This window comes from Tympanuchus pallidicinctus, unplaced genomic scaffold (genome assembly GCF_026119805.1).
Source record: "Tympanuchus pallidicinctus isolate F22 unplaced genomic scaffold, pur_lepc_1.0 scaffold1, whole genome shotgun sequence".
Taxonomy (NCBI): Eukaryota; Metazoa; Chordata; class Aves; order Galliformes; family Phasianidae; genus Tympanuchus; species Tympanuchus pallidicinctus.
In genome coordinates, this window is record NW_026294618.1 from 9,177,529 (window position 1) to 9,203,450 (window position 25,922).

Below are 25,922 nucleotides of genomic sequence, written 5' to 3' on the forward strand. Positions count from 1 at the left end.
CTGAGTTCCTGCCTCCCTTCCTCTTGCTCATGCATACGTGTACATGCACACAAATACACAGCCTCTCCAGGGCTGTTAACAACACCCTGAGTTCTGAGCTAACTTCAGTAAATGTTATAATGAGTCATAAATATTGTTGCCTCAGTAAAATTGATGCTGGTTTATGTGCGTACCAGAAACAGGTGCTGGAGAGACACCACCAGATCTGGGCACGCACAGAGCCCCTGCCCGCAATCACCACAGATTTCCCTTCAAGGGGGAGGGCATTTGGCACATCAGGTTTATTTTTGCAGCTGGGGGGGGGTGCTTTCTGTGATTTGCTTGGGCATAGATGAGGTACAGATCAGGTCTAAATCCTGTAGGTGGAAGGACGCAGATAGCTGGAAAGTGCTGAAGGCTTGTGGGAAAGACATGGTGGTAAGGGGAGGCACTAGAATTTCAAGCTGGGATAGCCAAATTACAGTAGACAGAAGAGTCATAGCCATGGAGCATTGGATGGTGAGATGGCAAAGGCCTCTCATAACCTGAGGGAAATCACATATGTTCCTCACCACTGGTAAATGAATGGGCTCAAGCCATACAAGGATGTGTAACCAAAATGCCAGTGGTGTTTTCACATGCCATGAGGTCCCACAGAGAGTTTCACCCATTGGTGGATCACAATCTTCCCAGCTGCACAGCATGGGTCCTGCTGTACCTGTATCATCCAGAGCATGAGATGCAGACCCCCTGGGTCCTCTCAGCACCCCTCTAGCTCCTCTCTCAAAGAATCAGTCAGGTGAGAATGTCCCAGCTTGATGCAAAGGAATCAGGCAGCTACATCCCTCTAGTCTTGGACTCATCAGCTGACATGGTCAATGCCAATGAGGAGCAGTTTCCCATCACATCAAAGAGAAACTTCACCATTCTTGATCACAGAAGCATAGACTGGCTTAGGTTGGAGGGGACCTTGAAGATCATGTAGTTTCTAATCCCCTGCCATGGGCCTGCCATGTCGCCACCCCCAAGCTGATGCTGCCCAGGCCCACCCAACACGGCCTTGAATGCCTCCAGAGATGGGACATTCACATTCTCTGGGCAGCCCATTTCCAGCATCTCACCACCCTCAGAGTAAAGAATTTCTTCTTAACATCTAATCTAAATTTCCTCTCATTTAGTTTAAAGCTATTCCCTCTTGTCCTATCGAAGGAGATGAGGTAGGACCTGGTAGAATCTACTCCAGTTCAAACAGATATGAAGGGACTGCAGCAGTTAGTAGTTAGTTAGTAGTTTAAGGTAGCTATATGGGGACACTGTCATCTGACTGGGAAGGGAAGGTTGACCAGAAACGAGGTCACTTCCTCACTGTATCAGAGCATAAATTAGGATTTTTCTTCTTCCTTCTTCCTATGTGTAACATTTTCTATACCATAGGAAGCTGTAAGAATATCCATAAGAATAGAATTCTCATAGAGCCCCCTTTGCCTTGTGTGTTTTCCAGTCTAGGGAGAACAAATTAATTTTAGAAGTCCAAGAAGATCCTCCTTTATCAGTTAAAACATCCCCAGTGTTGTGAGATAAGGATTTATTTCAGCAGTTTCAAATATTTCTTACTGCTACTCCCCAGTGTGGGAGTTGCTGAACTCAAAGATTTGGTCATAAATTGTGCAAATGCTCCCAGCATTTTTAATTAATGTGAAATTTGCATTTTAATGAAGGGGTTGATGGAGCCCTCCAGCAACAGAAGCAATTACATATTGACCTGACGAAACAGCAGTAGTAGGATTGCTACAGCAAATGTGTTCTGCATGGCTTGCAATGGATTCAGCGTTCTCCTGGGTGTTTCAGCTCTGCCCACAGTTAATGAGCAGAGGTGCAATGCCCTGGAGCAAATACTGGGAGAAACGGAAGCTCCTGGGAGTCCTGCTGATCTGGGCACCTGGTGTCAGAATCTTTACCCACTTTTTGGTTAGATTTGCTCATGGGTCAGAGAGCAGAAGCAGGAAGCAGCTGAGACTTCTTTTCTTCCTAGTCACTAGCACTTGGTCCTGGTTGCACTCCGGGGTCATCCTCTGGTGTACCTTCCCCAGCACCTGAAGAGAGAAGACACTGTGCACAATTCCATGCTTTTCCAAATTTGCTGCCCTAGACAGGAACAGATGGTAACTTAGCTCAGTTTTTTAAATCAACAAGGAGCACAGAAAATCGTTTTCACCATTTATGCAATTCCTCCCTCCGGTAAAGAGATCACTACACTTTTTTAGGTGAAAATAATCTGCATAGCTGCATTTTTGCTTTTTTTTTTTTTTTTTTTTTAACGTTTTGGTAGGCAATATAGGCAGCGGGATGGAGTACACTCTCAGCAAGTCTGCAGACAGCACCAAGCTGTGTGGTGTAGTTGACATGCTAGATGAAAAGGATGCCATCCTGAGGGACCTGAACAAGCTTGAGAGGTGGGCCCATGCCAACCCTATGAGTTAAACACAGCCAAATGCAAGATCCTGCACCTGGGTCAGGGCAATCTGAAGAATAGATACAAGTTGGGCAGAGAACGGCTTGAGAGCAGCCCTGAGAAGGATTTGGGGGTATTGATCGATGAGAGATTCAACAGGAGCTGGCAATGTGCACTTGCAGCCCAAAAGGCCAACTGTATGCTGTGTTGCATCAAGTGAAGTGTGACCAACAGGTCAAGGGAGGAGATTCTGCCCCTCTACTCTGCTCTTGTGAGAGCCCCCTGAATTGCTGCATCCAGTTCTGGAGGCCCCAACACGAGAAGGACATGGAGTTGTTGGAGCAAGTCCAGAGAAGGGCATGAAGATGATCAGAGGTCTGGAGCACCTCTTCTAGGGAGACAGGATGAGTCAGTTGGGGCTCTTCAGCATGGAGAAGAGGAGACCTCATAGCTGCCTTCCAGTACATGAAGGGGCCTACAGGAAAGGTGGGGAGGAACTTTTAATAATGGCAGGTAGCGACAGGATGAGGGAAAATGATTTTAAGAAGGAAGAGGGTAGATTTAGACTAGATATCAGGAAGAAAATCTTTACTATGAGGGTGGTGAGACACTGAAACAGATTGTCCAGTGAGGTTGTGGGTGCCCTCTCTCTGGAATTATTCAAGGCCAGGCTGGATGGGACTGTGAGCAACCTGGTCTAGCAGGAGGGTTGGAAGTACATGATCTTAAAGGTCCTTTCTAACCCAAACCATTCTATGGTTCTATGATTCTATGATTTTAATATGCAGGACTTTCTTCAGAATCATTGAAACCACAACAAATGTGGCAATGGACCAAAAGAACCGTCATTTGGCTGCTGTATGTTCTAGAAGCTAACTCACCATGCAATCCTGAGAACAGAGCTAAAGCACTTGAACATTTTTTGCATCCACAAGTTACTTATAAAGCCCAGAGGAAAAACAACAGGAAACACGAAGACTTTCCAGTTTGATGAACAGAGAACACACTTTGGTTTACCAGCAGCTCTTGATGGCTCACAAGGTGTTCCATACATTCCCTCTCCTCCAAACAAACAAATAATGTGGTCTTCTTCCTTCAAGCAGAGACAAGTAGAATCTCAGCTGAGCTGAGAACAGATTTCAGATAATCTCAGTCCAAACTCAGTCTCGATTCACTTTCTTCGCCACATCTACTCCATGTCAGCACGAGCTCTAATTATGGCCAAGCCCTTAAAAACAACAGAGAAGATGCAGAGACAATATGAGTGGCTCTGGCTCAATTTGTTCCCCAGTACATGTCATATAACAAAGTGGAAGACTGAGAATCAGTTCTCTCCAAATGCTCACTCATCTACAAACTGTTGACTGCTGGAATGAAAGGAGACAGAATTTGGCAAAGGCAGCGAGAGCAGGACCACTTTTCTATATGTCACCATGGAAAATCTTTTAGTAAACCTTCTAAAAAAAAAGCAGAATGAGTTTTATACTGTTCTATCTAGAAGTGAATCAGACAGAAACCACAGTAATATGGTTTTCATAGCCTAACCTCTGAGAAGACCTTAAAGTCCCAATGGCACCATATTTATTAACAGCTCAGCTCCTGTTAGCAGCAGCCACTCTCCTCTCCCCACCCTCATTTCTGTGGCCCTGACCTCTGAGCACTTAAATTGGTATTATCTGATCAATTCCTCTCCAGTTCCAACGCCTCCCTGGCTCACTCACCCTTTGTTCCCACTACAGGTACAGAGGTATATTACATTCTGATGTTATTATGCTATCAGGTGCCATCTTAAGCAAACCCGTTACCACAAATAATCTGTATCTCAACAATCCTTCCTAAATGGTGATTTGCACAGCAAGTGAGAGCATGCAATGAAGACAGTGTGGGAGCACACAAACAAAAGAGCATTCCTGAGCACTAACCAGCTCAGTACAGAAGTGGCAGCAGGTATAGGGCTTTTTTTTGCTGAAGTCCCACATTAGATGCTCTAGTGCAGGGACACTGACTTGGTCCTCACTTTCTCATCCTTCTTTTTCTATTCCTGGGGCAAAAAAATTTTTGTCACTTTATCTGCTGGATCAGACTCATCTCGTCTCTCACCAGTTCTCAGTTTATATCTCCCATTCCCTGGATCTGATACAGCTGTCTTTATTTGTCAGTCTTTTTTTCCCTTAATCTCACTAATTGTCTAATTAATCTTCACATTGCCCTTTCCTGCATATTTTCTCCTATGGAACAGCATTTCTGAGTGGTAACTAGAAGGACTCCATCTCTTTCACTCCAAACACTAGGCTCCTCAGTCCAGATTACTTTGTTTCTTTAATTATCAAAATTCATCCTTGGCAGCCCTGGCAAATAATCTACTTCTGTTTATCCATCATGCAGTAAATTGAATCCAGTCACAGTCACACAAGCTGAGGCCATTTCCTGCAGTCTGTTCTCTCTCACAGCAAAAGCATGACTAACGGTAGATGATGGAAATCAGAAGAGCCAGTATCTCCAATCTCGTCATTAATCAATTAAATCTAGAGCAGTCACTGAGTAAAAAGACAGATCTCTAAATCCTGCTTTATCTCCTGTAATTGTAATAAAAAGAAAGGTGGGTTATGAATCCTTACCTTGCCCCCTGAGAATCAGCAGGTGCTCTAGAGCATGAAAGCCAATTCTCCATCGTTTAACCTGCAGAATTATACATTTCAGTGAGTCTAATATTATACCCTTCACTACTTGACCCTGCTACTCCCCATCAGCCTCAAATGCCAGGTGCCTCTGAAGTGGAGAAATACTTCTGATTTCAATTGACATTATGTAAAGGGGCCCTTGAGTCTCTCCTGCCCTCACAGTTATAGAACAAAAGCACAAGACAGTTTATTACTGCCCATATCTTGACAACGGGAGGTCTTTTTGAAATCTTACAGGGGGTTTTTCAGTTCTGCAGCTCATTGTGCAGGGTAAATTATTCCTTATAGCAGACAAAAATACCATTAATAATAATTAAAAATGTGGAAATAGCTAGTTTCTGCTGGTTGTTTCCCCAAACTTGTGCTTGGGTAATTGAAGGAACTTCAAGGACACTCCCCAGAATGATCATAGAACCATAATACCGTAGAGTCATTAAGGTTAGAAAAGACCTCTAAGATTATCTAGTCCAACTGTTAACCTACAACAATATTGCCAATAAACCATGTCCCTAGTCACCATAAATGATAATCAAAGGCACATGAGAAGACTAAGAAAAACAAGAAGACGTTTAAAGATGCCAAGTGCTCTGGCTGGAGAAGAGAGGCCAGCCTTCAAAAGTTTTATCAGTATGTTTGCTTCTCGTGTATGAAATCTGAGCTTGAAGAAGACATCCTGTAATTGCCACTAGTTCTGGAAGGGCTGCTGTGCAAAAGACAACGTGTATAACCCATCATTTCAACTTGCTAAAAATGTGCTACAGTTAGAACTGCAACTCCACACAGAAGATGAAAGTTATCTTCTAATTTGTGAACCACCACTATCAATAAAGCTTCCTACGGTTGATCTTCTAATTTAATATTCTTCCTGGTGAAACTTTGCTGAAGGGCAATGCCCAGCTGCAGAACTATTGACATTTGTGTGGGCTTCTTATTACTACTGTTTGATACTCTTCTCTTTTGTATAACTGACTGAAAACTCCTTAATACAGAATTGCAATTCATCTTCTACCTATTAAGTAACACTTCCATTGCAAAAGGCCCTTTCTCATTTGTTGATGGCTTGGTCCAACAGATCGCACCGCCCCTCTCATCAGTGTGCTGCAGAGCTCCATTGTCCCTACGGTGAAAGCATTTTTCCTCTTGTCAAGTTTGAACATCCCATGTTCATCTTTCAATCACTTGCTTTTCTTCTTACTGCCATTCATCTCCAAAAAGAGCCTGTCTCCATCTCCTCTGGCAGGCAGTTGCAGATTGCCACCCAAAAACATCTCTTGCCAAGCTTAAATAAAATAAATAAGTAAATAGATACATAGATAAAAAAGAGATTCCTCAATTTCTCCTTAAAGAGTCAGTGCTCCAAATGTGCTTCCCTGTTGGAGCTGAATATTCCATGGCCAAGCTCTTCAAGGCCTTGTCAGAAAGCCTCAAACACATTTTTCCTGAAAATTAAGACTTTTTTCCACAGGCAGGATACTAAAATATTCATGTGTTATGACTAAATCATACAGTATTGAGACTATCTGTGGCCTGAGAGCTGTTTCTATGGGTAGGTGGCAATAACAGGATAAGTTGGCAAACCTCACTGTGAAATTTTCTGAGCAGAAGAAAATATGTTTTCAATGGTTTAAATGCCTTTCTGGGAGAAAAAAATAAAAAGATCGCTTTGCTTGTTCCAAAATTAAAATCTGGAAGTGAACAAAAATTTCAAACAAACATTGGAAGAAATTTGCAGCCAAAATAATAGTAAGAATCAACTTTCAATTGCCATTAATGTAGGATCTCTGCATTCCCCAATGAACAGCAAATTTCCTTGAGGAAAGAAAAATTCTATTGCACTTCTATGATCACTACTCATTAAATAAAGTTTTTCTGTTCTTAACCAGCTCTCACAGAAGACATGATCACTCCCACTTCATGTCATAAATTTGCACAGTGGAGCACTCATGACAGTCTTCTGATGGGACCATTTTTTAAACTATAATAGGTAGATCTCCTCTGCCTTTCTCCAGTCTTGTCATAAATCTATCACACCAGCCTTTCCACTTCAGCCTACACACACCTGCCTTATCCCCTTATACTTTCTCTAACATGCTTTGATGGTTCATAACAGCTTTTCTCCCAAGGGTCTCACTGCTCGGATGCACAGCATCATCTCTGCCCTGCCCATCTCCAAGTATTGCCTTTCAACTTGGCTTCCCCTGGAGCAGGATGGAAAGTGCTGTCGAAGTTGTACTGGCCTCCATTTGTGCATTGCACCAAAAGCCCTTCTTTGGGTGAGGTCCCCATGACAGGGAAGTTGGCTTGGAAGAAGGGGAAGTTGTCAAAGCACTTGGTATTCCTAAACAAGAAATCAGGACCAAGATCAGAACTTTGTATAGATCTGACAAGAATATCAGTATTTTCTTTCCACCATTGCTGACTGCTAGATCAAGCACCAGATCAGCTCACCCAGCCTGTCCTTGAACACCTCCAGGAGCAGATCTTGAACACTTCCAGATACAAGTGTCCAAACTGAGCTGATGACCCTCAGGACGGAATCATGATCTTGTACTTACTTTGACCATCATCTCTTATTTGGGACATAGCCAAAATTTTTCCCATCAGAACTCATGTCTAGATTTTTTTATTTTCTGAGAATCCCCCTAATGCCTTCAGCACAGCTGGTATCACAGTCTCATGTAATTCTCGCCTTCCTACTCCATCTCTGTCACATCTCAGTTTGCCTAGTTCCTGCAACCACAGCACTACATGGAGCTCACACCAGCATCCTTAGCTCCCCCAGAATTTCTCCAGTGGATTCAAGACCCAGACAGCCACAGCATCTACTTCTTCAGGTTCCCATTCCCTAGTCTGTCCAGCTCTCTGTAGTCCAATCTGCTGGCTCCATTAAGCTGAAGCACCACAGAGTCTCCAAACCATGTCTCAAGTATGGCCAAACGCCATAGCCACAGCTGTGAAGGCTGGGATCTGTCTGCTGTGACATCCCATGTACTGAGTGACTTTGGAATGATGTAGCATCCCCCAGCCAGCTGCATATGGAAACAAAAGCAACTTCATAGAAAACATCCTAGCACTGCAAATAATGGTGTGTAGGCTTCCCAGCACATAAGGGGAAGAGTTGAATATGGACAGCTGTCTCTTGCCACAGTCTTTGCCCAGCCATCCCTCTGAGCATATCCACACCTCTGTATGAATGACTTCAAAAAGGTGCCTAGGTTTGTCACAAACCCAGTGTGCTGATCCTGTAGAAGAAAACTAACAAAAACCCCAAAGACTGCTCAAACTTTATGTTCTCACTGAGACGGTCACAGTGTGGGAGTCATTCCCCTACTGTGCAACAGAAGCAGTTCCTCTGCCCTGAGTCAGGCTCCCACTGCACCACGGGATGAATCAGATCCTTACAGTCTGTTTATCTCTGCTGACTTCATGGAGAGCCCCAGACAGCTGGCTCGGATTCAGGCACAGACCCCACAGATGTCCACACTCAGACACTTGGATCCCCCATTCTGAGTCAACTGCTGGTGATAAACAAAACTCTGTTCCTTCCATCCCTCAGCACGATAACTGAAGGGAGTTGCTGAAGCTTTTCTCCAGAGATGAGGCATCCTGGAACAGGCTCCAGCTCTGCGCTAAGCCCTCCACAGCCAGTTTTTCCCACCATCTTCTGTTGCCCAGGCAAATGGTGGGGCAAGCAAAAACAACAGTTCTCTGGTTCATAGAATCATAGTATCATTAAGGTTGGAAAGCCCTCTAAGATCATCTAGTCCAACATCAAGTACCACCACCATGTCCACTAAACCACATCCCTGTGTTCCCTCAGTGATATATCTATCCTTTTCTTGAGTACTCCACCACTTCCCTGGGTTACCTGTTCCTGGGCAGCTTGACTAGGGAGCACCCGTTAGAGATGGAGTCAGCACACAGCTTAGAAAAGCCTTTCTAAATTATACCTAAGGCTCGGTAGCCTTAGGATTGAGGAGAAGGTGAAAAAGAGAGCTTCCACCCATCCTCCTCACATCTCCCAGGTCCCCATGTTCATGAGGCCCAACTGAACGCTAAGACCCCGATTTTTTTACCCAGAAACATTAGCATATTTATAATAAAACCATTTTCCACAGAATTTATTTAATATTCTATTCATAAAGCACCCAGCTTAGGCCATCTGTGGCACAGGCATAGCTCAGCATGGCACCGTGCTGGCAGACGGGGGGATAGCCTCCCCTAATCCCTTTCCACACCACCCTTTTTGAATCCATCCTCTCTAAGCATGTGTTTCTCATATTGCATTCCCTCCGTCCCTAAACGTTCATTGGAACAGACAGCTGCAGCTGGGGATTTTTGTCTGTACAGACCTCCAACAGCTGCTTGCTTTATATTGGCCTGGCAGGGCTGCAAAATGGCAGCCCTCCACTGGGAGACACCAGCTGATGAGATATGTGGCCTGAATGTGGGCTGCACTGAAGGTTGCTGTTGAAAGACAGGGCTCTTTACGACATGCATGGAAGGGGAGCCTGGCTGAGGGAAGGTTGACTGCATGGGATGCAGTTTTGCACACTGAGGCCTCCTCTTGTATGAGTATGTCTATGGCAGCATGGCTGGGAGTGCTCACAGTACTGAGGTGTGCTCATGGCAATTATTATTGTGTGCTGAGCACGGATGATGCATTGCAAGAGCAAGTTTTACCTCTTGAAGTGGAAATGTTCCAGGAGACCACCGCTCAGGCAGAGCTCTTTCACCTTTCCATCTTATGGCCTCCTCATCCCTCCTCACCATTTTTACTACTGACCCTGAGCAAAACTGAGAGTTTTGTGAAATTACTTTGATGCTCTGGCTGGAAATGAAGAATTTGGTTGTTTGGTTTTTTTTTTAATTATTCTTTTCAAGCTGATCTGAGATACTAAGCAAGCACAAGGGCACCAAGGGAGCAGTCTAAAACACATGAAAAGGCACCAGCTTTGTGCAAAGAAGGCCAAAGAGCTGATGAGTCCATCTTGGTATGAGCACAACTCTGACACAACTTTTTTCCACACAGTATGTCAGTATGGTGATGATGATAGTAGAAGTTCACTAACAGGCAGGAGGAGACCTCCACTCAAATGATCATCTCCCAGGCAAATCTTCACATGGAACTGATTGCTCTTTCTGTAGAAACATGAAATCTGAATTTCTCTGAATAGTAGGAGAAAACAATCTAGACTTCTTGCAAAAAAAAAAATAATAAAGTGAATCCAGACACACCAAGATTTTTTCCATCTCTTTGGCTTTAAGGAGAGGGCTACATCTTAAGATGGATGTTTGGAAAAAACTCTTCTCCAAAAAAGTGATTGGCAATGGAGCAATCTGCCCGGGGAGGCAGACAAGTCACCTCAGCCTTAACGATTCTGTGATAATACGATCCATCCATCAATGGAGTGAGCCGTTGTTCAGATGTTGCCCTCGCTGGGGAAGAAATCAACCAAGATCTTAACTCACACGTGCCAACAGACCTTCACACTGACATGCACCCAGGATCAAAATCTTATATTTTAAGGGATATGATTATTTAATATTTTTTTTCCATTAGTTACAGATGATTCGCAAATGTGCTTTCACCACAGTAACACCCTCTCAAAACCATTGTTTTGGTAAGATTTCAGTTTTAAATTCTAAGCTGTAAAATGTTATATTGCTATGAAGAAAAAAAAAAAAAAAAGAATTAAAAAAGCCCACTTCAAAACTAAAAGAAAAAGGTGTTTTATTCTGCAATTATGCTGAAACTGCGCACATCAACATCGTGAGATTCAACATCCATTGTTGACTGGATGTTGTGTTGAGGGACATGATTTAGTGGGAGCTATTGGTAATAGGTGAATGGTTGGACTGGATGATCTTTTAGGTCTTTTCCAATCTTGGTGATTCTATGATTCTATGAGAACTGTCTTTTCTTTTGAAGTAAAATTTCAGACTCAATGAAGGTGGCTTTACAAAGCATTTTCATTGTATGGAACACTTTTTACTAATGGAAAATAATTTCTCAGTAACTTACACCCCAAAATGTAGGAAATCCAGACTAGGAGCAAACTGTGAGTGTGCCTGCCCAGGCTCATGGCTAATGGGGTTGGATGGGGTCTTTGCCATGGGTTGGAAGCTGCTCAGAGGTGGGGCAGTGAGTTGCTGTCTTTGGTGAGATTAGGAAATCTCTTACTTTATTTTCTTTCCTGGTACCACAGACAACAGAAATCTGCAGAATGTGATCTTATAAAAGCTTTCAGTCTGAGCTGGAGCTTTGCATTCCAGCTGTCAAGTTTTCACTTGTTTACCTTGGAGCCTGGCTTCAAGGGATACAGTAGAAAAGGCAGTCGGAGCGGAGTGGCTGCCAGTAAGTGGGAAAAATGCTTCAATGAAAAGCATTTCATTATGCTAAAGATACTTGTGTGAACAAATGGAACCCTTGGGTATGAGGCAGAAATAATCCTGAGCATTCCTCTCCCTTTGTCTCCCCACTTTCCTCATCTGAAATAAGTTCTGTACCACACATGGCATCACTGTACACAGAGTGCTGTCAGTGTCTCAGTGCCTCCCCACCATGGACCGCAGGAGTTTTAGGGCCGTGCTGCTCCAGGGGCACAGCAAACAGGTTGAAGTTAACAGCTGGAACTGTGCAAGGTCCTGGGCATCCCCCCACCCAGACCTGACACCAGCCCAGCCAGCAGCTCCTGGATGCTTACTGGAGTGATTTGTCTTACACGGAGATAAGAACAAGCCCTGAAACTCAAACAGGACCTCACACTTTGAACTCAATTTCCCTCCGCTGCAGCCACCCAAATCTGGTTTTCACTGGAGACAAAAGGTCTGCAGGGCTGTCCAGTCCCAACCCTTGAAAACACGCTCATGACCAAGTAACCTCTTTCTGTATTATTAGCACATCTCTAAACAAAGCCTCCTGCAGGAAGCGCTGTGTTTATGTGCTGAGCCTGCCATGCTTTCTGCTCCAGCGAGCCAGGAATGCTAAGTCTAACTGCAACAACAACTTTGTCTAAAAAAACAAGTCAAGGCCACACAAATGGCTTGTGTTAAACCTCTGCCTCCCTTAGCAGCTAGGCCTCTGATTTGGGTGAAATGTTTTATCTGCCTCATTCAAACCCCCTAGTCAGTTTTGTAATGAATTAGTTAAGTCACTTCATGCATGAGAACCCCTTGGGTTCACATTTGGGTTGTCGTTACCAAATGGAGCCTACACACAACATAAGTCATCTTGTGAGCATCGTGTCCCACTACCATGGTGGAAAACAGGATGCTAAGAGCTCAGCAAGTGAAGAGAAGCAGATACACTGCTGGGCTATGTGGTCCCTCCTCAGTGAGCACGGAAGGAGACAAAACTGCTTCTGCCTGGTTCATCATCTCCACATCTTTGCTTTCTCTCTGAAGTTATGTTAGTTTGTGAAGTTAAACCCTCCAGTTCCTGTTTGAATGTGACTGTCTGTATGTTAGTGTCTTCATTAGTAAATTCACATATCAATCTTTACATCTTTTATACCAATCCTTCTTACCTGGTCCTAACAGGAAAAATGATTTATGAGCTCAGTGCTATGTGTAGTACTGCATCCAGATGTGGAGTCCTCAGTGCAGGAGAGACATGGATCTGTTGGACTGTGTCCAGAGGACGGCTAAAAATGTTCCAAGGGATGGAACACCTCTCCTACGAGGACAGGCTGAGAGAGGTGGGGCTGTGCAGCATGGAGAAGGGAAGGTTCCAGGGGGACCTGAGAGCGGCCTGTCAGTGTCAAAAGGGGGGCTGTAAGAAGGAAGGGGACAGATTCTTTAGCAGGGTTTGTTGCAATAGGACAAGGGGAAATGCTTTCAAACTAAAAGAGGGGAGATTTAGAGTGTAAGTAACGATGAGGTTATTTACAATAAGGGTGGTGAAGCATTGGCACAGGTTGTCCAGAGAGCTGGTGGATGTTCCATCCCTGCAAACACTCAAGGTCAGGGTGGATTGAATTCTGAGCCCTGATGGAGCTGTGGGCTCGTTGCAGAGTTGGACTAGATGATCCCTAAGGGTCTCTTCCAACTCAAATAATTCTGTGATTCTATATCTTCAACTGATAAATGCCTTTAACACAGGCTATGCAAAGATCAGGGGAACATGCAGGCCAGTGCATTTTACTGTGTGCCACAAAGCATGACAAAATGAACCAGATTCTTCTTTTTCACTGAACAACAACAAACAAATTCCTTAATTAGAATCTTTGATTTGCTATTTATTCCTTGGCAGCAAGAAATTAAAAAAAAAAAAAGAAGCCACTGAACACAAATGGTGACTGTAAATTTGCTCTTGCTTAATGTTACTGTTCTTTTCCATCCACATATTTAATTGCTGAACACATCCTGTACAGGATTTCCACCAGACCTCATACATGTACTTGCCACAACGTGCAGTTGTTTCAATCCGTCACTTAATACAGATGCTTATACAGAGCTAATCTGATTTTTTAATGCATGCAGTGCTGCAGCAAAAGCACATCTGAGTAATCCTGACACAGCTGTTCAGCCGAAGCTGAAATATTTCAGAAAAAAAAATTGTAAATTCTGTTCTGTTTTAGCTTTTAATATTCAACAGACAGACTGGCTCTGGTAGCACGTGTGGGAATCCTGAAGTGACTTCTCACCATGCAGCTGTGATTTCTCTGGGCAGGGTAGTTGCATCCACAGTGGGAGAGAGTGAAAAAGACAACAACAACAAAAAAAAAAAGAGTGAAAGCTTGGAAGAATGTAAAATTTCTCCAGTTAAGCATTCCTTCAAAGTCAAGCTCAGTGTGAGGCATTCACAGAAAGCATTCCAAATAAGCAGAGAATGAGCAGTTATAGTTAGAATAGTCTTTCTCCAGGTAACCACAACAATAAAACATCTAGCAGAACTGGCTCATCTCAAGCAGACCCAGCAGGAAAATCAAGAAAGCAGAGAACTGAATTTACAGCCCTGGTGACAGCCCCCAGCCCAGGGCTGGAGAAGGATGGGAAGGGACGTACCATGGGGCTAGAAATGGCTAAGTGGTGTGTGAGAGCCTCATCATCTCACTGCTCATCAGAATCCCACAGACAGAGCCATGAAACAGCAGAGCAGCGAGGAGGAAAGCTCAGCCCTGCTTTAACCAGAGGTAAAATTAACAATTAAATAAATTGTTGGCTGGGCCTAAAGGTCTGACAAGAGATGTCCCCAGGGATGGGTCACTTCTCATTCACTGGGATTGTCCTTGTGTAAATCCCACCAAGCAGAGGGCATTCCTGCACAGAGTCAGGGGGTCTGACATAGGGAAAATAACAGCAAAAGCTGACTGCTTCTAGGGAAGAGAGAAGAAAGACACAAGTCCAGAAAGACACAAAGGCTTGAGCAGGGTGGCTCACTCTTTTTTAAGGGCTGCATGATCAGATCACAAAGAAGTAGTGCTAATAAATGGGAGAGATGTTAGTAGAGGACAAAGGAAAAGGCCTACTGGTTTAAACTGGTGAATGAGGGCAATGGAGGTTTTGAGGCAATATTCCTGGCAATGGACCTTGATGCTGAGTATGTGCAGCCCTAAGGGCTGACCTCTTCAGAGGCCCCTTCTGAACTGTCTAGGATGGTGAAGTGCTGGCACAGGCTGCCCAGAGCAGTTGTGGAAGCCCCATGTGTGGAGATGTTCAAGACCACGATGGATGGGGCCCTGGGCAGCCTAATCTGTGGGTGGCAACCAGCCCATGGCAGGGGGTTTGGAAATACATGATCTTCAAGGTCCACTCCAACCTAAGCCAGTCTTGATCCCATGATTCTGTCCCATGACTCCATGAACACGTTCCAAACGTCCTTGGAAGCTTTCTGAACTTTCTTGAAGAAACTGTCGGAATGAAAAACATGCCATAAGGATAAGACACACTTGCCATATCTACGAGGTAACACCCTGTGCTGTGGCAGAATATCTCAGTTCAGTTGCTGGCATTGCCATTTTTGCAGTCAGCTGAAGAAGTATCTACAATATCCAAACTATGTTCCCTGGAAAGCTATCTAAACCCAATCAGTAGAGCTGTGTCCCTCTTGCACGCAGCTGTGGGTGAAAGCCAACCAAACCAACAGTCTGGCCAAAAGTTCTAGGAATTCTTTCCAGAGAGCAGTGATACATGTATATATACATACATGTATTGTTGTATCCCTGCCTATGGCAGGGGGGTTAGACCAGAAGATCTTTCAGGTCCTTTCCAACCTGGAACATTCTGTGACTCTGATTCTATATGTAAGTAAATACATATTTAAGCATATTAACACGTTTTGTATGGATCTGAGGTCTCGCACCAGTCAAATACCTGCCCTAAGGAGTCTTCTACGTAACCAGGAATCCACATGAGTGTAGTTTTCATGACCCTATAAACAGTGCTAAGGATTCAGTCTGCGAGAAGCCACATGTGGGCAAACGGGGCCAGAGACACCAATAGCAGAGCTCCTTGCAATAGGATAGGTGACGTGCCTGATTTTTGCCCACTGCAGATGATTATTTATAATGTAGAGGCAAATGTCATCAAAGAGACAGTAAGATCATTCATCATTGATCACTGACGGCACAAGGCTGAAGGAGGGGTGTCTCCCTTGTCATTTTCCAAATGTCTGAGCTGAAAGCACTCCTGTCTCAGCAGCAGATTTCTTCCAAAGCTAGCTAGTGCTGTCAGTGCCTTTTGCCAATAGCAGCTATAATTACATTAAATGGTTGATTTGCTGAAGCAGGAGGAGAACAACATGTGCAGAGCAATGTTACACAACATCGCAAAGAGTTTGCACACTTCTGCCTCTCCAGTAAGCCACTTACAATGACAGCCACGCTCCTATTTTCTCCCTGTATTTGGGAGGTAGACTTGTTCTGGATTCTTCTGCAGAATTATCTGATGCACTGTAGCCATTAGAGGGGAGCAGGATGACCCCTGAAACAATTCCCTGCTAAGAATAGCCATTGTAAGAAGGCACAAACAATAGCACACAATGCCATGCCTCCTTCCCTGTTCTTCTGAGAAGGATGCTCAGGAACTTAAAAATAAAACAGCTTCGTTTCCATGGAATGGAAGTGACCCTGAGGTGTGTGCTGCCTCTTCTCTGGGGAGCGCACCAGTCTTTGGCATGTACTTTTTGTCTCCAAGTGCTGCCTTCTCTCCTCAACCCTGTGCTGTAATTATAATTCTACCCTTAATTCTGAGTGCACTTTGAAGGCTTAATAAGGCAACCAACAGCAGTAATGGCAGCAATTACAAATAAGCTTAGTGTTCAGAACGAAAGGAAAAATACACAGAAGATGAAGAATGCGATCGCTCAAGGACTTTTCGGAAACAGGGCAGGCAAAAATGGGCAGGTTTTGCAAAGGTTATAAATATCACATGCACAGAGCTTATATTATTTAGGGCACTTGTGAGATGAACGTTCCTCCAAAAGACTCTGGGCAGTGTTAAATCACAAGAGCTCAAGTGATCTGGGTAACATCAAAATATTACAATCTGCTAAAGAGACACACAGCTTTTCTTCAGGGCTTGCAAAAATATACTTGAGATTCCAGATGAACTCTACTGCAGGAATGCAAATGGTGAGCGTGTGGGCAAGTATTGCTAAAGAAGCTGGCGAAGGATCAGCAGAAGCAGTTTGTTAACAAGTTACTTTAATGGCATTGTATATCCTGTCCTGAGTGTCAAGGTGGAAAGTCTTAGGGAACAGTCTGTAACAACCACCCTACAGTCATCCCAAACGTATCGCCAGAATCCAAAACACATGTGAAGGGGACACAAGACAAATAAGTAGGGATCTTGGTTGTCACAACGATTTCCCCATCTCCTTCAGAGAAATTCTGCCGGAGTTTGGCAATATCCTGAACACAGAGTGTTCCCAAAAAGCCATCAAGAGAGCTGGAGTACTGTTTTCCCGTCTGCCCCGCAAAGGGCAAAAGGACAAACTGAGTGTATCTAAACAACAAATTGTTGTGTTGCCTTCTTTTTTTATTACTATTTCTCATCTACCAGTACCCATAAAGTGCTTTTCCCAGCAGCCCCTCTCAGACACCAACTGACCCCATAACACAACTAGAAAGCAGAGGCCTGCTCTTATTCCCAATTTCACTTTAAAAGAGATAAGGATTTCTCTTAAGATTTTTTTCACTTCAAGCTTCTCCTTTCTCCACCCATCAAGCAACATGCACATGAATTGTGTGCTGGGGAGGAATCTTATTCCAAGAACTTGGTCCCAGAACATGTCATAACATGAACACCATGAGGGTTGGCTTCTTCTCCCACGTAACTAGAGATAGAATGAGAGGGAATGGCCTCAAGTTGTATCAGGGAAGGTGCAGGTTCGGTGTTTGGAAGAACTTCTCCAAAAGAGGCTGCCCAAGGAGCTTGTGTAGTCACTGTCACTGGAGATGTTCAAGAAGTGTGTATATGTGGTGCTCAGAGACATGGCTTAGTGGGCAATACTGGTGGTAGGTGGACGGTTGGACTGGATTATCTTGGAGGTCTTTTTCCAGCCTTAACGATTATATGACTCTAAGAACGTGCTGTTTTGGGACCTCTGAAGTTCTTTGTTGAGTGGACTCCTCCTGGAGCTGCTCACTCATCTATGGTGCTCCAGACTGTTGGGAGGAGGAGGTGATGTGTTTCTCCTGGCACTGGCTGTGTTCCCGAGCTCCCACATCTCTGCTGGTTGGGAAATTGAAGTCCTCAGCTGAAAACACAAGAAATGGAGCTAGAGGTTGATGCAGTTAGGACAAAACCTTGTGCTACAAAGCCAGGCAGAAATCTCCATGGAGATCTCTACATAGGATCCTCCAGAATTAAACATTTCCTGCATCCTGGTGTACTTCTCCAATGCTGTTAGCACCTTGGGTGTTGATGTTAGTGATAAGAGAAGCAGCTCTCATGGCACACATTTTCATGAAGTTCAGAGAGGGAACACTAAAAATGTATCATTTTGTAGCCAGGCTCTGCACACTGGAAATGCTGTTTTCAAGCTGCAGATCTGAGACTCCAGATCTCCATTGGGCTCTCCTAACCCAAGCAAACACTGCAGGACCTGTATGGCATCTCACATAGCACAGGGTGCCTGTGCTTCAGTTAGAAAACTGGCCCAACAGAGGTCATATCCCTGTTTTTTAAATTATCAGCACCAACAAAACAAGCCCAGATTATAAAACGTAGTGCCTGTCAGCTTGTTAATGTATGCAAGACCCAGTGCATGTAGATGGGGATATAAATACACACTAAAGCTTGTGCAGACTCTCTACCCAGAGAGCAACAGCTCAGATGTGCTTGCCTACTCCCTGGTAGCTGCTGAAACTCAGTGTCTAAATATACTTCTCTTGATTCACAAGGGAGAACAGTGCTTGGCACCCCACAAGAGGAAGCACAGATGTTTGGCTGCTGTCCGCAGGAATTTCTTGAACTTCTCTGGACAAAAGGGGAAAGGCCAGAGGTCTGGGAGTGCAGTTGGTTCCACCCAGTTTCAAAGTTATTGTTCAAAATCACCCAGCAGACAAAGCATGAGCACGTGCCAGCAGTGGTTCCCTGCAATGGTTTCCTGAATAGCAGCTTGGGGTGATATAAATCTCCTTGGTTGATGTCCCTGGCACCATTGCTGTTCCAATAATGGTGGGAAACACTGCAAGTGATGGTTCATCTCTCCAACCTCACCTTGCAGCTCCATAAACTGGAACTAATCACATGGAAACAACTCCGTTTCATTCACTTACATGTTCTCTACTCGTTTAGTGTCTCATAGAAGTTGTTTCTGAGGGACTTAAAGTGGTGACTTTCCACACTGCTCCTCTCCCTCTCTGCTCCCCTTCTCCTAGGAGGCTGAATAAGGCCAACTCCCTTGACTTTTCTACATAGGAAAGGTGCTCCTTCCTGTGCTGGCAGCCCCAGTCATAGTAAATATATGGTGATTAAGTATTTACTTGTCTCAGCTTTGCGGGACTCAAACCTCACCCATGTCCAGCAGTTTGCTCTTGTCAGATCAGACTTGGTGTCAGCCAGGCTGAGGCAGACAGCAAGACCTGTGCCTTGCATGACCCTAAAGAAGTCTAAAATCTGTAGCAGTACTTGTGTCCTATTGCACCTGTGTATGGGATTGCAAGATCACTTTCGTGTGATGCTCTAGAGATTAAAAGAGTAACATGAACTCCTTGTTTCATGTGCTGAGGAATTCTGTCCAGACAGGATGAAGTGATGACATGCTGGACTGAGCTGCATGCAATCTCTGATGGGGCTATGATGGAAGGAGCAAAGCACGCATCCTTGAGGCAGAAACATGAATGTGGCTGAGTTGGTTTTTGGTTTTATTTTTTTCTGCAGTAAAATCATTTTAAGCCCAGATAAAGATGTGTAGATGTACATGGATCACATGAAAATGATGAGCCTTGAGGAGTCAGAAAGAGCAGCCAACACTTAGATAACCCCAACTGCAAATGTAACAGGAAAATGAGAGGGAGGGGCAGGCTGCACCAGTGGGAGAGGGGCAGAGCTGAAAATACTCTCAGGGCCCACAGCTTGACCCTTCAATGAGTCAAATCTTTGATCTCTAAGGAGCACTCTCACAAGCTTTGCAAGTACAGCCAAGCATCAGCCACACAAGTCCCCACCCACAGATGTGCACACAGCTGCCTCCTCCACTTTCCCACGCGGGAATAGCCCTGTGAGACATCTTCACAGCTCCTTCCTTCAGGGTCAGTTCTTACTGTTTGTTTGTTAAATAGACTGCTTTCTAATATAGAATCATAGAACCTCTGAAGTCAGAAAAGACTGCTAAGATCACCAAGTCCAACCATCCATTCATCCCCATCATACCCCTAAACCATGTCACTCAGTGTCACATCTCCATGCTTCTTGAACACCTCCAGGGACAGTGACTCCACCACCTCCCTGGGCAGCTGTGTCAGTACATCACCACTCTTTGAAAAAAAAATTTTTCCTAATATCCAACCTGAACCTCCCCTGGTGCAATTTAAGGCTATCACCTCTCATGCTACTGCTGTCACCTGTGAGAAGAGCCCAATCTTGCCACAACCTCTTTTCATGGCCCATACAAAAGATTCATCAGTGCTAGTTTTTTCTATTAATGATACAATAAATGTGTTCATATGTATATATGTGTAATCATATGTTCATACTGGAGCCCAGAAATGTGGGTTCTACTAGACAAAAAGGACTGAAGGTGACTCCATACTCCCAGCAGCCAGGCAAGGGTGCTGGCCTCTCTGTACACTGCAGGGTGGTATCAATCTGGTGAATCTAAACACTTCATCATTTTCTCTTGGCAAGCCTTCGTCTCCTGGCTTCTTTATTTTTTTAAATTTGTTTCACCAACAATTGCATTTGGCTTGGAATCGATTTGTTCTGTCATAGCACTTATGCCATCCATGCCTAACCTGCAGTCAGACTCTCGTAACATCTTTAACAGCAATCCATCTGCCTTCCCTCCTGTCTGTCCTACCAACACTGCTGTATGAAAAGAAATCACTGCAGTGTCTTGAATGTGTTCCAGGGAAGGGCCAGACAGTGCACTGGGAAAAAAAAATGTCACAGTCTGCACAAGGAAGAAGACAAGCTTTGTTTAATCTCTGCCTCACTCTGAGCACTGTGTCCTGGCTCTGAGAAACATGAGCTCAAGCTGAGTCTATTTCCTTGCGAGTTGAGTAATGGGCAGCCTGGCTGGCTTGCCAGGAAGCGTAGCCCAGGGCTGTGCAGTGCACAGCTTCCAAGAAGAGAAGGACTTATTTGTAAACAGAAAGCAACAGCTCTTGTTTATGTGAAGTTTCACTTTGACAGGTGCCAAAACAAAGCCACCAGTCTCCCATTACAGGGAATGAGAATGTTCAAGCAGGACTGTCTGTATTGGACAATTGAAAGGACACATATGTGCTCCTGCCATTATGCTGGATACAGGACTGGAGACTATTTCATGATTGAGGAAACTGGTTCATAGGTATCCTGATAATATTGGCACTGTGGGTTCAGGAGAAGAAAGCACGTATACAAATTCAAATGCAAGTCTCACTCAGCAGTAAAACACGCTGCTGTATTTACATTCCAATAATCATCAGACAAACAGTTATCTTTCTTTTCCCAGAAAGCTGTATCCTGAATTTGTTCTCAGAGAGGAAGTGGCTCATGGCCTCTCACACTCCCCTCTTTAATGCCTGCTATTTTAGGATTGCTCTTCTCCTTCCTTGCCCCTCTCCCTATAAATCTGGAATCACTTTCATGCATGAGGTTATTTCATAAAGCCACCTTCTCAGCATTTGAATCCAATTTTAGATTTTTACACTTAAAAATAAACACCCAACCGAAAAAAAAAAAAAAAAAAAAAAAAGGTGATCTACATATAGAGGGAAGAAGAAAAAAAAGAAAACTCCAATCACTGTTTCAGCCTTTGCAGTCTCAACCATATTCAGCAGAGTCCCATTTATTTACTGTGGGGGATGTGTAGTCTGTGGATGGATCTGCTTAGTGAAGATTTAGTGCTGAATGGGTGATGCTGAAAGAAAAGGAGACCAGTTGTGGTGTGGTGCTTGGGGATGACTGCTCAGTATGCTGCCCAAAATAAGCACTGCACGCATGCAAATGAAAAAGCTCTTAAAATTCCACCTCTTACATAGTAATGGGCCAGCTCTCAGAGAAGCTGCTCTGTAAAATAAGTTATTGGTGGACGATTGCATTTTACTTTTATACTTTTCTCTTAAGGACATAGAAATGTATTATTGGCCATTTGTAATGGGCAATGTTTGCAATAGATCCGTTCAGTCATCAGCTGTAGTCAGATGTGTAGACATCATTCTAACACAGGCTGAGACTGCAGGCTGTCAGCAGGAGCTGGAAGACAAAATAAGAAACCCAGCGTATACTGTCTTCTACATGGGAAATTATTTTATCCATCCTAATAGGTTGATGATTGATGATCTCAGAGACTTTTTCCAATCTAAAAGGTTCTATGATTTTTGACTCTATAATAGTTATCTTCTCCCCTCAAATCAAGACTCTTCAAAGAGAAAAGGGTTTGTATTCAAGGTAAGTGTCCAAGCTTCAAACAGCTGTAATGACATGTCTCAAAGGCAGGGAAAATGTCCAACTGAAACATTGGTCCCCATGTATTATCCCTGTGACACCACTTGGGGGTTGGGGGTTTCATTTCTTCCCTTCATGCTGTGGGGCTGCAAAGCCAGTCTTTCCCATCCCAGCCTTTTTGTGAGATCCTCCAACCCCCATCTGGGCAATTGTGTTTTGTAAAATTATTACTGGAAACGTGCCCAAAGGATGCTAGCGATGCTCGGACACTAGTGACATTGTGATTTGGTTTAAATAAAAGAATATCCATCTTAACTATTACAAAATGAAAACTTCTGGAGGCTTAGCACTCACAGAAATAAGTTTTGTTATTTTTTAATCCTCCCTAATTGCTGTAAACTTGACCACTCCTCTTAAAATTATACATAATTGGGCTGTTCTCACAGCACCCAACAGAGAGCAGCCATACACAAACACTAACAAGAGTTAATTCCTTATCAGACCTGATTCCTTCTTCCTTGAGGAAGTTACAGATTGGGCTGAGGGTACGCAGCGGTCTTGTGACACAGCACAGGTGGATTTGCAGAGGATGGGATTGGTCAGGTGCTGGATCCATTTTCAGGGCATGAGTGTTGGCTGTTGGGAAGAGACACCAACTCATGCCTCCCTGCATAATAACCTTTTCCTCAACACAGAATCACATCTTACCAAGGAAGGAGAAAGGGTTTTTCTGGTTGAATCTCCCTCAAGAGAGCCTTGGAGAACCTGAACTACTGTAAAGTGGGACAAATACAGCCCCACTTCTTACACTCAAACCCCTGTCCACAGGTGCCAAAATTAAGATATTTCTCTGCAAGCTTAAATGGGTTGGTTTGGCTGAAATTGATCATTATTCTTCAAAATGACTTATGATCCAGAGAGAAGTGCCTGTGAAGCTGCAGAACACATTTACTTTGATTGACAGTTCATTTTTTTTCCCTACTTTTCTTTCTGGTTGTGCTATCAAGAACAAAAAGCTATTCAAAACAAATTATGAGTACAGAACTTCCTTACCTTTCTTTTGGATATGGTGTTACCAGCATACATCCTTAGGCTTTCCAAAATATCTGTGATTCATGTCTGGTGGCACGCTACCAGTGTGGAACATTTAGGACTCACAATAAACACTGGGAGACCAGGGACAAATTTACTACAATTGGCAGCAAATTCAGAAATCGTGTCCCTTGGCTTTCTTGTGGTTTACATCTATCATATGATGATGCTTTGTGTTCTAGACAAACTGTTTATGGCAAAGTTTTTGAGAAATGAATGCCCAGCAGTAATCCCCAAGTCAGTCTGTAAGGACAACAATAAATGGGTTGGTCTTCAAATGTATTCAGTGGCCTCTCTTTCAGAGGGTGCTATTGAGTGCTCAGTGCTTTAAAAATCTCTGGATTACTCCTGTGACCAACTTTCAATAAAAATACTCAATCTGATGTTCAGATATGCAAAACTGCTGAAATCCTCAGGGCATCTCAGTGCAAAGTGCCGTTGCTTCTTCAATTGTTCTGGGATGGTTTTAGAGGTATTCAAGGAATAAAATGGGAGTGCTAATTGGGATATTTTTCAAATACTGCAAGAAATAAGGGTCATATGACAGTTGAGAATTGGTTCTTATCACCTTTATCAATGGTTTATCAATGAAAAATGTAGCACAATATCACTGCTCCCCATGCCCATAGCTTTCTACGTTATTTGCAGTACAACAAAAATCTCTTTGCAGCCACGTGTTTATTTGTCTTGCTTGGTGTCCTTTGTGTTACTCCCACACATTGGACTTGAAAGCTTTCTTTTACAGTTTTAATATCTTTCATTTCTGCTGCCCTGAAGGGCCTTGATTTTGCAGCCTGATACACGGAGCTGATGGCAAAGCTCTCTTTGTTTCCTTCAAGGGAAGACCTTGAAGGCCCCTGAAGTTGCTCAGCAACGTTTCTCTTCCTTTTAAGGGCAAGCTGAGGGAGACAGCCTGCCTTCATCTTTCCGTCTTACCAGCGGAGAGGGAGGCAGGCACTGAGAACAGGAAATGATGACCAGCACTCGAGTCCTGCAGCTCGAGAATCATAGAATCAAAGAACCATTAAGGTTGGAAAGACCACTAGGATCATCCAGCCCAACCAACTGTGACTGCTCTAGACCATGAACCTCAGTGCCACATCCACCCTTTTATCAAACACCTCCAGGGACAGTGACTCAACCACCTCCCTGAGCACCCAGCCTTGTGCCTCAGCCTCTCCTCTGCGCCTTCTGGTGGGCTGCTCTGCAAGGCCGAGCATCACTGAGCACAGAGCCCAGCAACAGACCCACATGCATGAGAAAGTAAAGCTTTTCCCAACAACATTTGCCATAGCCTTTTCCCTAATGGGATCACTGCCATGCCTTACTTATTTACAAAGATCCCTTCTTTACAAGCAGAGAAGATTTAAAACTGTATTTAAAGGAGGGTACATTCAGATGCTTATCTTGCTCAAAAAATCTTTAGTGATTTTGTATTGTACAAAGTCTTCTTTTTGCAGGCATAAATGCTGAGCACGGAAATTACAGCCACTACTAAAAGATGGACAAACTATTTCAAAAATATCAGCATCTACCTCAAATGCAAGACTGTTCAATGCTTAGGATTAATCATAGCACCATTAGATTCCACTGTAACAGCAAACTGTATCAAGTTATCACTTACAGCCGATGAAGTGAATGCATATACTGCAACACTAAAAATAAATCAGTGTCTAGCAACAAACAGCCATCATGTTTCCCACTGGAGGCAAGAAGCACAAGAAAAAAGCAAGGAACAGTGTATGAGAGGGAAGGGATAGGGAGACTGTTCTGAAAAAGCTGTCGGTGCAAAATCCTGTTCCTGGGCACAGACCCATCACTTACCTGCCCATGCAGACCTGTGCTTTCCAGGGTTTCCTTCTACAGTATGCCATGCTTGTATGACTGGAAGGAAACTGCAGCACAACATTGCAAGGTATTGACTGCATATTACCTCCCCAAAGCTCTGCCTGAACTCCACGACCTCCTTCAGCTTTGTCTCCCAGCTGTGTCTTGTTTCCCACAGGTTCTCTCACATGCTATTTCCCACCTCTGGATTCTCCATTAAAAACATGAACCAGGATTACCCACCTCCCACAGCCGAGTCATCTTTGCTCTCTCTGCCTTTAAATGACATTTGCTGCTGACAAAATTGCCTTCATCTCCCTCCTCAGCTCTGCAAAAACACCAAATCAAGCTGTTTCTACAAACCGCGGGCAAAACCTCAACCCACCTCCCCAGTCAGGGCCTCCAGCAATCATCAAAGCTGGATTTTAAAGCTTTTTGCTCAAATGAATCTTGTTTTGAAATGGCAAAGATAACAGCTTGCAAAGTACATACATTTACATACCTCACTTCATTCAAATTAACTGGGAAAGATAAGAATCTCCAGCAAATTAATTTTGCTAATGTTTTAAACTGTGAATTTCAATCAAAGCTGAAAACCAAACCAATTCAGCTAAATTGCTGACTCTTGTTACACTTAAAGTGATCTAAAAGCATGCATCAATAAGCAAAGCAAGTTTGCTTTGTGCAGCTGAGCTCCAGACTGATTTGCTGCTTTCCAGGTTTGTCTGATAAAAAAAGCCACAGTCAGCTCATAAGAAAAAATCAATCTGGAGCCAAAGAGCAATAAAAATGTGGTAGTGAGTTCAGAACATTTTGTCACAGCTAAAATTGGTTTCCTATGAACCATCTGA

At 43.8% G+C, this 25,922-nt stretch overlaps 1 long non-coding RNA gene across 2 annotated transcripts; it reads right to left on the minus strand.

The window, feature by feature from the left end:
- Positions 1 to 25,430, minus strand: LOC128083683 (uncharacterized). 2 transcript variants are annotated; one of them, XR_008208151.1, is made up of 3 exons: positions 25,315 to 25,430; positions 5,050 to 5,110; positions 1 to 3,659 (listed from the first exon to the last, which is right to left on the minus strand). It is a non-coding gene; the product is annotated as an uncharacterized LOC128083683 (long non-coding RNA). The 2 variants fall into 2 exon arrangements; XR_008208150.1 differs by having other exon boundaries at positions 25,069 to 25,430.
- Positions 25,431 to 25,922: the final 492 nt, after the last annotated feature.